The following is a 13,199-nucleotide window of genomic DNA, read 5'->3' on the forward strand; positions in this document are numbered from 1 at the left end:
ACATTTAAAGAAAACATGAAAAAGAAGACAACAAGTAATCGTGAATGTTTTTTAAGCTATAAAAATATAAATATTGATTAGATTTCTTTATTTATTATTGATCTGTTTTAATATTAGATGTGAAAATCTTCACTTGAGCTGTCTAACGAGTTTAACAGTTTATTAATAAAGTACTTTTCAATATTAAACTCCATTGAAAAGAAGAAGCATACGTAAAAGCAGAGAATAGGTACATTAAAAATGCATAAAATATAAATTTTATAATACAGGCTCTGATAGGGGTATTGAAATTTAGAAAACGTCAACATTTGACGTTTCCAGTATTTTACAAAACCGTTCTGTATCAAACCGATGTTTTTCAGGAACCGCTCTTTACCGTAGTTTACGGGTCTGGTTCGCCTGGTTTTGCAACGGAATACAGCCTAAATAATAGATTGGTATGGACGTCTTCTGCCTTTCTTGTGTCCTCTGTCGAAATCTTACCTGAGAAAAAAAAAACTAAGAGTATAATGGCAGTGGTACTAGTAGTAGTATTCCTCGGAATATAAAAATTTGAAATGTTATTAATACATCTTGAATTCTCCTAAGATTACACAGACCACGTTTTAATAGAAGACGTACGGGCATTTCGTATGCATTAAAAATAAGTGGAACGCGCCATATCCGACGGAAACATTTTTATAGCTTTTTATAACAGATGAAAATTCACCTAAACGTCTATGAAATCGCCCTCCTCTTCCCGTTAAACCGGAAATAAATTTTAGGTAAAAAGGTTCCTCCCTCGTAAATTTCACTTAATGAAAATTCCTGCCTCTAACAAATCGTTATAATATGTGCCATAATGTCTGGCGTCCGTAGAGTCTCTCCGCCTGAATATTACCTCTTAAGACGACGTTACTAGTGACGCACGATCACCTGTATATACAAATATGTTCATTTGTATATATCACCGGGAGGAATTGAGATATTACGTACACTTATGGGAGAAACTATCGGGTATAAGCTATAATTTAGTTAAGCGGGAGCGCTTTTATTAAAGTCTCAGTTTAGAGTATGGAGAGATTATGTTTGTGACAGTGAACACATGTGTTTTTCGATAGGTACACGTATTGTTTAGTTATTTAAAGTTTAGTTAAAGAAATCCTTTGAATAAGAAGACTAAGGAAGGAGCATAATGCTATCCATGTATTCATGCATGGTGGGCGAAAAAAGCACTCTAGGTGGGGATCCTTGACAGTTCTGTTTGACGATTCCTTTGACACATTTGAATTTGATTTGAAATTTTGTGGATTTGTCAGTCTTTACGGAGCTTATTTTATGTTATTTATTATTTATTCTACTATTGATAGTTGTATAAAGGTAGTAAATCTAGATGGAAATTGTGGCAGAACTTAAATTAACAGTGACAGTATCGCGATTTATCGAAAAAGACTCTAAAATAGTTGAGTGAAATAATGGAACAACTTTTCGCTAGTAAGTGACTATATAATATACATACGTGTAGTAAACCGATCATTTATGAAATTCACTTAAATTAACTAAATTATATATTTTTCCTGCATTTTAGCTTTTATTTATTACTTGTCAAAGATTAGGTGTCAAAGAACTTAGATACGTTAATTTGACCACTGCCGTTCTTTAAAAGATCAGCCTGGGGGCGGACTTTTGTTTACTTCATCAGCTGTACATACTTAGATATTGGGTTAGATTCCGTTTCATATTTTGTCGGTTGATTTTTGGTTTTAACTCTTTGATTTTTGGTATTATTTATTATTGTAGTGCAAAAAACTAATTATTTTGGTGTTTAAGTGACATAAACTACTACCAGATATATGGTCACTCTCGGTTTCGCATAAAAAATAGAAAAATTACACGTTGTGTAAGTGATTTAACCTAAAAGTGCCCATACATTTTTTACTTAGCGTGATTTTTGTGTGTGTTTTTTAAGACTCTAACAATTCATCAATAAAGCTTAAGTGGAGTGTGTTTTTGGTGCTATGCCTCATCTTTGTTGTGTTCCTGGTGGAAAGGATAGTTATACTAGGCAGCCTAAAGTGCCCGGAAGAGCAAGAAAAGTGGGTACGAGTTATAAATCAAGAGAATTCTACTGAAAATATCTTTAATAAATTTAAAAATAATATTCTCCCATGATGGTATTAATGAAAACTGGACAATTATGTTTATTTTATTTATATTGTGGAATCTCCACTCCAAGTGTTGTTGATTCAGCTTCGATAGATTCAAACACGTAAGTTGGTATTATGATCTAGGGAAAAATAAAGAATATGTGTATTAAAGATCATGAAAAAGATTATTATTTTGAGTTCAAATTTTAAAAAAGATTTTTGTAAAGACAAGACTGATACAGTTTAAAAGAAGAATGTGTTTTTGTTTGATAATATATAATGTATGTATTATTTATAATACCAAATTAATATCAAATATTTAAGTGATGGCTGAATACAATATGAATAAAATAACAATAAAATTGGTATATTTGCATAATACAAAATTAAGTTTTAAGAATAAAGGTGTTACTAAAAATACTAAGAAATTCATATTTATTTGTTTTAATTGGTCTAATGTTATTTACATTTTATGTAAGAATTATACCGTATCATCGAAAAAAATCGGCGTCTAGTTGGCTTGGAAATGAACATCGATGACATGCCCTAAATAACTGTACACATAAAATAATTAACTAGAATTTTACAATCTTGGAAAATTTGATATTCTTGAATCTTGTTTCTAAATATACTAAATTTTTTGATTTTCTTGGGATTTAGGTTCGGGAAAAACGCTGATTAAGTTTTCATTTGGTTTTTCATTATTTTTATTTGGTTTAAAAAAAAAACGGTTCGGCTAACATTATAGCCTTCATCAGTGTTGTGTCATATGAAAAAAATAGTGTCGAATATAATCCAAAAAATTACATATAAAATATTCATACCACGCACATAATGTTTACTGCGTACTGCGTACTCCATAGTCAATGTAGATAATTTTAGTGTTAAGAATAATAATTTTAAAAAATATGTGGTCATGTTTTGATTAGTTTATATTAGTTTATTAATTGCAGTAAATATTATGAGGTGTGAATTATATTGTATATGTAATTTTTTGGATTATATTCGACACTATTTTTCTCATATGACACAACACTGATGAAGGCTATAGTTAGCCGAAACGTTTTTTTAAACAAAATAAAAATAATGAAAACCCAAATGAAAACTTAAATCAGCGTTTTTCCCGAACCTAAAAATCCCAAGAAAATCAAAAATTTTAGAATAATTTTACATATAAAATGCCAGCGATCTTCATTTCATAGCCATCGCTGACGCCTTTTTTAGATAATATTGTATTATTTGTAAATATAATTTTTCGAAGATTGATACTTGCAAGATATACATATAAATTTTGTGAATGCAAATAATAATACATCACTATTATTAGATATTGAATGTTTTTTGTTAAATTAGATCGATTTTCAAACCCCAAAATTTAAAATATATTTACATTTTACCCATTATGTTATGTACCTATACACTATTTGTACATCGTAAAACATTTGCTGCATTTGTATGGTTCATAGTTTATTTGCCAAAGTATTTATTACTATAAATAGGTATATATGTTGTAGTTATTAACTGTATATTATGTATATTTCATGTAAACTATATCATTTTTAAAATACAAACCAAAAATCTGAGGAATAATTATGTTTTCCATCTATTCTACAACATATTTATTAATCCGTTATATCTAACTAGCGTGACGTCATATATCTCGCCCGTAGGCTGATCTTTTAATAGAAGGCACTGATTTGACTTACCTGCTTCAGTAGCGTATCGGATGTTTGTGTTAATAAATACTTATTATAACTTATCTATTTTTATTAGAATTATATATTTTTATAACAATTTTAATAACTACCAACATTTATTCACAACGTAAAATAAAATAACAAATTATTGAGTCTACGCTACATCATAGTTTTACATTTTTTAAATAAAATTAGAACGACACTGATAAACCGGAATTTAAGTCGGCCATATTTGAGGCCCATCGCGGTGTACCTAAGATTTTTGATATGCTCCTTCCTTAGTCTTCTTATTGAAAGAAGAAATCCAATAAATATCGACGAAAAGGTTATTAGAAACCATCGATAGTCAAAAATATTACAAAAAGTATACAATGGGTAGAAAAACATAACATGAATTTAGGAGGCGCAGGCGTAGATATATGGTGTTTGTTTAAGAAGTACACATTTTTTAGTTCAATGCTACGGAAAATGTGATAATAGTTATCGGAAAATGTGATACTGTTGTGATACTTTAACAATAGCAAAAAATATGACGTTAATCAAAGTTAATAATAACCACCTATCAAAGAATGAAATCGAGATTATATTACCATAGAAACGCCTTTTGATTTTTAGGACTTTTCGATCTTTAGAAAAAAATTCAATCGTATTCAATAATTGCATAATTTGATACGGTATTCTCCAAATTTTGTTATGTATGTTACATATTATGTAAAAACGTGAAATAAATACAACAAATGCAACAACCTGGAAATGTCTTACATTTACTCATATCCTGATGAGCACCCACGAGGTTTTATAAAGGTTCGCGTCATGTTGAAGGGTAATAACTTTTCGTCCGTCCCTGTATTATACTACTGAGTTAAAAAAATACATATTTGTGCCTTTTTCCACGTAAAAAATATCTTTTGATGAAAGCCGCTGCGAGCAACCATTCTCGAGATATTTGGATTCTTAATAATCAATACGTGTCATTATTGACAAAAAATAAAAATTATGTTGACTAGATAGATATTTGACTGAAATGTTAAATTTAACAGGTTCTGTTGAATATTTGGTTAGGTTGCGAAATAAAAATGAATAATGAATAATAAACTTTTACACCCTGTATCTCAGAAACAAAGCATTTTAGGATTTTTAAAAATTTTACCATTTTAGACTAAATGGTTCCATATGAAAGATGGTTCTATAACCTAAATATACAGGATGTCCCAATATTCCGTGGACATAGAACTACTGCATATTTTTTCGAACCGATATTCCTACCTATGTTCTGCTAAACTCTTTAACATTTGACTTTCACAAAAAAAATCGGAAAAATATTTCTTTTCTTCAAAAAGCATGCGCTTTGGTTTGGTTTGGTTTGGTTGGTTGTAAAAATGCAGTAAATACTAGTAGTGAAAACTATCGAATGAATACTATCGAAACATTCGATAGTTGCAATTCATTCGAATAATTCGATAGCTAGTAAGAAAACATTCGTTGAAAACTATTCGAATAAAAAGTATCGAATAGGCGCGTCATCTGCCTTGAAATATTGTATTCTAGTAATTCGGCAGCAAAAACCATTCATTTATAAAATTCATTCATTTATGAAATTCATTTATTCATCATGATCGATTATAATAAAATATTAACTGGATTTTAGTTGTCGCCCGGCGACGTAGGTTTCTTTCCGAGAAACCCGACAGCGATCGGTGGCTATGCTATGAAAGAAGGCGGCATCTTTGATTTTTTGCCGAGTAGATAAGGACACATTATTTCTTTTATTGAGGTGTTAGTATTTACACAAAAACTACATTATGAAGGGCGCTGTTGCCATATATTGGTATTAGTTGATATTAGCAAAGAATATTATTGTCTGGCTTTAGTTAGTTAGGGATAGTACGTCTATATATTTTGCATTTTTTTTGTTAATATTCTGTTGTTACACTTCAATAATACTTGTTATTTTGGATGTAGGAAAATTAATTTTAATGCTTTTAAGCAAAGACTGGTTTAATAAATAATAATAACAGTAATAATTTGTTATACCTATTAACGATAAAATTTAAAATCATTTAATATAAACATTTTTTTAAGTAGTGGCAAAATATAAACAACAAATTAGATGTCAAAATTATTTATATTAGATCCTATTTAAAAATAATATAGACTCTAAATTTTTTGGCAACGGTTGTTTTTTAAATAATAATAATTACAGAACTAATTTGTTATATTAACAACAAATTTTAAAATCATGAAATATCAACATTTATTAATTTTCTAAGCATGCAGTGTAATGGAAGGAAAATATAAATAAAAAATTAGAAATCAAAATTATTTATATTAGGTGCTTTATATTACTATTTAAAAATAAATGAAATATTTCTTCGCAAAAAACTACATGTAAGAGAATTAGCATAAACAAAATACACACATCGTTAAAATTGGCACGTGTAAAACTTTCAATTTAATTTTCTCACCCCATAGTTTGAGTTCGATAACTATTTACTTAACCACATTACTTAAATATGATTATTAAGTTCAACTAATTCATATTATTAAAATATCTAAAATACAAATATCTATTTTTAAAATTAATTGTAAGTTCATCTCATCTCTCTTAAAAATTGCTACTTCTCAAAATTGTCCATTAAAAAATAGACCATATACCATATAAAATTAAATAATTGAAAGATCGGGGTACGGAAAATCACAAAAATTTTCGGAAAAATGTTGACCACCTGCACACGCACACAATCGTCAATTAAAAAAAACTACTATTTTAGTATTTTTTAATATTTTATTAAACGCAAAAATAGCACAGTATTTATACGGCGAAGTTATAAAAATTTGGAAGAACTAATAATGCACTGACGCACACAAAAATCAAACGGATACTAAATTTCATTTATCAAAAGCATTCGATGGTCGTGGCTCAACGATAACCATTTAGTGGCACAGCGAGGTTGTCACGTATGCTTTAGTATACAAATGAATGAATGATTTTATTCGAATAAAACCATTCGATAGTTGAAATCATTCATTCAGTAACCATTCGATAGTCTAATTCATTCGATAGTTCCCATCGCTAGTAAATACTAGAAGGACAATTTACGAACAAAAAAAATCGATCATCGGTGGGTTGGAAAATATTTATACTAAAATTTATGTAGTGGGGAGGCAGTTATCACCCTTCCCGTACTTTTTCTTCATTTTTATGGAAGTCAAATGTTAAAGCATTTACACAAAGTATAAGCACCCCAAACCTTAGTCAAATTGGTATATCGGTTCTTAAAATATCTTAAAAATGTGTTTATTTTTTAAAGGTTGATACCCTCTAACGGACAAACAAAGCACTTTTGTAAATTTTGTCCAATGAACGTATTTTGACTCCAAAAATACGCAGTAGTTCTATGTCCACGGAATATTGGGACAACCTGTATAGCGTATTTTCCATTGACGTAAGCTTCATTCAGAATCTCGCAATTAATGGAATAAATTAGTGGTTTCAATTAGCGCAGAATTTTGTTTCTTTAATTTCAATGTAAGCATTCAGGACGTCAAAATTAGTGGTAGACATTTTCAATTTAGTAGAAAAAGTTACAAAACTTTTAACTTCTCCACTGTCATTTTGGCCTTTGATTATCTTCCGTCAAGAGAAATTGTAGTTAGAAATCAAAAGTTAATTGTTTTATAAGCTAAATATTAGGCTTTCTCTAGTGATGGGAAAAACCGATTAATTTCAATAATCGAGTACTCGAGCTTCAAGCGATTCCAATAATCGAGCGATCGCTCGTGCGAAATATCGCTCGTATTTAAAAATACGGGTTTTCGCCCGTCGCTTGCACTCTCAACGCCAAGCAGTAAGTGCACATATTCTTTCGGTGATGAATGGCAAGTAGCAAGCGACGAGCAACGAGTAATTCGCTTGATTTAGTTTATTATTTCGAAGCATTGTCGATGTAGGTCGTGAAATTTTGTCACTCAGATCCCCAATGGATAACGTCGTATAAATTTGCTACCTGTATATTATGTAGAAAATTCGCTTGGCTTTTTATCGAGTATGTCACATTAAAATCGGATTTCAATTTATTTCATTCTCGGATCGCTTGCGTTCGTCGTTCGTAACTCGTCACTTGCATCGCTCGTTCATAATCGAGCGATGTCGGTTATTTTAATAATCGAGTACTCGACCGAATTTTCTCTCGAGGTAACCCATCACTAGCTTTCTCTATGATACAACTGACTAATGTAAGCTGTTGCTAGGATATTCTATTAATTTTAAATGTGTTCTTTAAATATTTTGAATGATCGTAAACTAAAAAGTCTAATGTGTAATTGAAACCACTAATTGCGAGGTTCTGAATGAAGCTTTAGAACTATAAAATTTGCAAATAGTACCGTCTTGTACTACAAGCATGGGGACAAAATCTGAAAACTATACATTTGTAATTAAGTCATGCAAAATATGCATAGTCTTTATTTAAAATCCATCTATGTAAAAACTAAACGTTCTTTATCTATGTACCTACAAATTTGTACGGAAAACTCGGTAGGTCCGAGTTAAACTTGTCCATTTGTTTACTTTTTAATTAAAGGTGTTTATGTTATCAATGATACAAATTGTATTAATTTTTTATTGAATAATGACAAAGAAAAAAGGCGAAATAGTACGACTATCTGGATGTTACATGCCTCTTCCCTAAAATTAGAATCTACTACGCCCATGTCCCCTCATGAAAGAAGACAACAAGTCTGGCAAGAGAGCTGATGCTTTCTCGAACTAGCGGGGAACAGCGTGCCGTCTGCGTACTTGTGTGACACTTGGAAATATCAGCCGGAGGGAAAATATTTAATTAAGATTGGGCTAATGGCTCCCGAAAGGATGTTTCTGCGACTCGGGGCACCTTGAGAGACGTCTATTAGTTTCCATACGTCAGCGCACAGTTCACCTTGATCCGAATCAGCGGAAATAAATGAATTCTTGAACGTCACTTATAAGAAAATTTGCCAGCCGAGCGAAGTAGGCGGGAGTAGGCGGGTACCCTTTCCAAAACTTTAAAACGACGGACGAGATAAAGTTTGCTTTATTTTTAATTTTTATGGGAAAGTTGAAACGTCGACAGCATGTTTGGTAGGCACGCAGCTTTGAGAGTTTTAGTCATATTCATAATTAATTGTTTTTTACAGGGTATCCCGAATTTGTCGATAACTATTTAGGCCAGTAAGCGAGGGTTTTAGGGTCCGAATTCTAAACGCCTGCACCGATTGACGTGAAATTTTTACAGTGAATAGAAATATATATAAGAAACAAAAGTTACAGAGTAGCGGTGTGTGTTTTCACCCTGGGGGTGAATACCACCCCTTCTCGGAGGTGAAAAATAAATCACCCATTTTAATTACAAAAATCAACAAAGGGATGAATTCTAAACAAAAAGTGTTCTATAACATTTTTTCAGAAAATTAACATATTCTTAGTTATTTAGGATTGAAAATGTTGATTTTGCATCTAAAAACTGCATATTTTTGCCAATTTTTATAAATAACTCAAAAACCTTGCGTTTTATCAAAACTCATATAAAGCAAAAATTAAGCTTTTGGAATGACTAAACGATCCATATTTTGTTGATTACAGTAGGTGTAATAATAACCGAGTTATCATTCTGTAAACGTGATTTTTTATGTTTCGAAAACTAAATTGCAACCTTTTACCGTAAAATAATGGCGAAAGAACACATTTTTCGAAGAAAATTAATATGACCGTTTTTAAAGTTGAAAAGACCTTTTAAATACTTTCTTAAAAAAGTTCGTAGCTCAAAAACTCGCGGAGTTATGATAAAAATAATATGGTCACCTCATTATTTCGGAAAAAAATTAACAACAAAATCTATGATTAAAATCATAAAAATAAAAACTAAGCGTAATACATGTACAGTTAGCTATATTTAGGTACTAACAATTGACTGAACCGCCACTTCGAGCGGTTTACAATGCCTAAATTTAGAAAAAAGTTGAAAATAATGAAAAAACATTTTTTTTCTTTTTTAAAAAATTTTAATTTTTTTGACATATCTCAAAAACTGAGCAAGATACGTAAAAAATGTATATATGCATGTATAATGCATTATAACTAGTTTTGCCTGAGGTCTAACTGAGGGTAACTCTAATTTCACAATCGAAAGCGCCAACAAATAAGAAAATATACGTATTTTTGTAATAATCTACGTATAACTAAAAGTATCTAAATACGCTACTGTAAGTAGGGATCGGCAAGACAAGAAATCTTGTCTTGACAAGCAATTTCTTGTCTTGTCTTGAAATATTTTCAAGAATTAAAAACAATCTTGTCTTGACCATTTCTTGAGAGTTGATTTCTTGTCTTGATTCAAGAAATCTTGAAACTTCTTAATATCTTGACAAAAGGAGAACCCCCGTTTAAAATTCTTTTATTAAAGGGAAACCCCCTGTTTAAAAGTCGCGGTGAGATTGGTTAATGTGATGTTTATGCTTTATGCGTAAAATCGACGGTCAGGCATCTTATTTTACGGAGTACGTTTTAATCAGTACGGACGCGGTCTGATGTGCCTTAATTCATGGCTCTCAAACACTAGTTTAAGCTTTTTAAGGAGCATTTACCAACCAGTAAATAAAAATTATTTTTTTAGAAGCTGTTCTTGTTATCGTGTTTGATGTGTTTGCTATTTTGATATTTATTTTTATTATTTTTTTTGCAAAACAAATATTTTTGTACTTGGATATTTATTTTCATGGAAGTGTGTGATATCTTGTGATCGTCTTTTGTTTCTTCAATATGTATTTTTTTCTTATAAAACAATAAATATTTTTTATACTTATTGCAGTTCTTTCGAAAATCGACAACTATGAAACTATGAACTCTTCCTGGACACAAACGGTACATTGTGAGACAGGAAATTGTAGAGAGAAACAAGCCCTATAACATAGGATACAACATTTTAATGAACAGTGCTTTCCATAAAATCAATAAAATGAAAAATATACGAAATAATATGCATGTACTGATTTCTTTCGAAAATCGACAACTATGAAACTATGAACTTTTCCTGGACACAAACGGTACATTGTGAGACAGAAAATTGTAGAGAGAAACAAGCCCTATAACACAGAATACAACATTTTAATGAACAATGCTTTTCATAAAATCAATAAAATGAAAAATATACGAAATAATATGCATGTACTGATTTCTTTCGAAAATCGACAACTATGAAACTATGAACTCTTCCTGGACACAAACGGTACATTGTGAGACAGAAAATTGTAGAGAGAAACAAGCCCTATAACATAGGATACAACATTTTAATGAACAGTGCTTTCCATAAAATCAATAAAATGAAAAATATACGAAATAATATGCATGTACTGATTTCTTTCGAAAATCGACAACTATAAAACTATGAACTCTTCCTGGACAGGGTATCTCGAATTCGAGTCACCCATTGTTGGGATCTAGGAAACTAAAAGTGGTCGGTTAAATTGAGACAATGTTGGGGATACTTCTGGGATTAAAAGAAATAAATATTCGCAATTTTATTTTATTTTTTGGGGGATTCTATAGCAATAGTTATAAAACAATAAATTTCACATTGTCTTTGCTAATTTTTAGTTTTACAAGATGGTGTTATGACAGAAGCGTAAAAAAAATTAAAAAAAACACAAATATTTAATACACTTTACTTTTAGAATATAAACGAAAATAAAATAAAAAAGTCTTTGTTCTGACCCGGATTCAAACTCTGAATCATCGGTTCGTGGTTGGAAACTCTACGCATTGCGCTATGGAGACATGTTTATATTCAATACTAGAATTTAAAGGACTAATAAAAATATAGGATCTTCTTTCAATGCGCAGGCGCAGTAGGGAACGCAACGTTTACCGGCAGCCAGACGGGCCGCATGCTGTTCTAGAGAGCATAGTAAAAGATATATCAAAGAGCCAGACGTCTTAAAATACTTGTTTTTCCGGCGTTGCTAGCTCTCGTACTATAATGTCAGGCAATTTTTCAACTAAAAAATAAATACTAGACTAGTGAAATCTGGTTAGTTACTGGTCAAAGTTAATTGTATAAGAAATATCTCACAAATAAGTTGGTAAAAATCATCCATGCAATTAGGAAATACATTTGGAAATACTGTATTTAGTATTATACCGGGTGCGTCTCAAAAATGGTTCACCCCTATAACTTTTTTATTTTTTCAGTTAAGAAAGCGAGATTTGGTATGTTAGTATATGACATAAATTAGAATTGATTGACGTATTCAATTGTTTTCGATCACTTCCTGTTTCACCAGAAATTACAACTTTTGATTTTTAAATGGACCCTCGGTATTTTTTTACTTTATTCGAAAGAAAATAACACTCTGAATAGAATGACATATCATATGCTAACTTCTGACATTTTGGCATATGGTGTATTTGAAATTATAAGTTTGTAACAAAAATTTGACTCGAAATACCAAGTGTGTGGTATCAAATTATTTGTAAAAAAATGCTTTTCCCAAATATGCTAATGAGCCACCCTCATTCCATTTGAAAAAAATAAGATACGAGTATGATTAAAAGTGCGATTTGAGCATATTCTAACTGGCCAGGACAAGGCACTAAAAACATTAGAATATCAAATTTATTTTTCCAAGGCTCCTTGCTTAAGAATTAGTGTTTTTAACATAGCCATGGCACTCTAGATTGAAATTTAAAATTCAATTTCATTTTAAGCGAAAATGTCATAAGTTGACCTATGATATGTCATTCTATTCAGAATGTCATTTTCGATCGAATAAAGTAAAAAAAATATCGAGGGTGCCATTTAAAAGTCAAAAGTTGTAGTCATTTCCGGTAAAACAGGTCATATACTAAAATACCAAATATCGTTTTTTTTTATCTGAAGAAATAAAGTAGTTATAGGGGTGAGCCACTTTTGAGACGCAGCCGGTATATAAGCTGCCATCTCGAGTTCTTGGAGAAATCAAATTTGGGACTAAAATTAAACAATTAATAGTCACATCTCTTCAAAAAAAATGTCCAAATCAGACTAATAGTTCTAAAACAAAAGCAAATGTCCATATTTCCGTATACCTTGATCCACTGTGCGTCGTATCCAACTTTGCAGAGTGGGGCCGTGTGCACCGACTCTCACATAGACCTACCGACCAAAATTGGTCGCGATCGGCTCGGACGATATCAAATTTTGACGTTTCTTATGTCAAAACTAACTGTCAAAGTGCCACGTGTCATACGCGGTCAAGTTGGCCTTGGTCCTATTCATCGACATAAAATTTTTTATTTAAATGGGACGATTTTTTCTAGGCTGTCCGTACCACTTTTTCTTTCAACTGTGGTGTTGCGTGTCGT

This window comes from Sitophilus oryzae, unplaced genomic scaffold (assembly GCF_002938485.1).
Source record: "Sitophilus oryzae breed Bouriz unplaced genomic scaffold, Soryzae_2.0 scaffold_1508_pilon_pilon, whole genome shotgun sequence".
NCBI lineage: Eukaryota > Metazoa > Arthropoda > Insecta > Coleoptera > Curculionidae > Sitophilus > Sitophilus oryzae.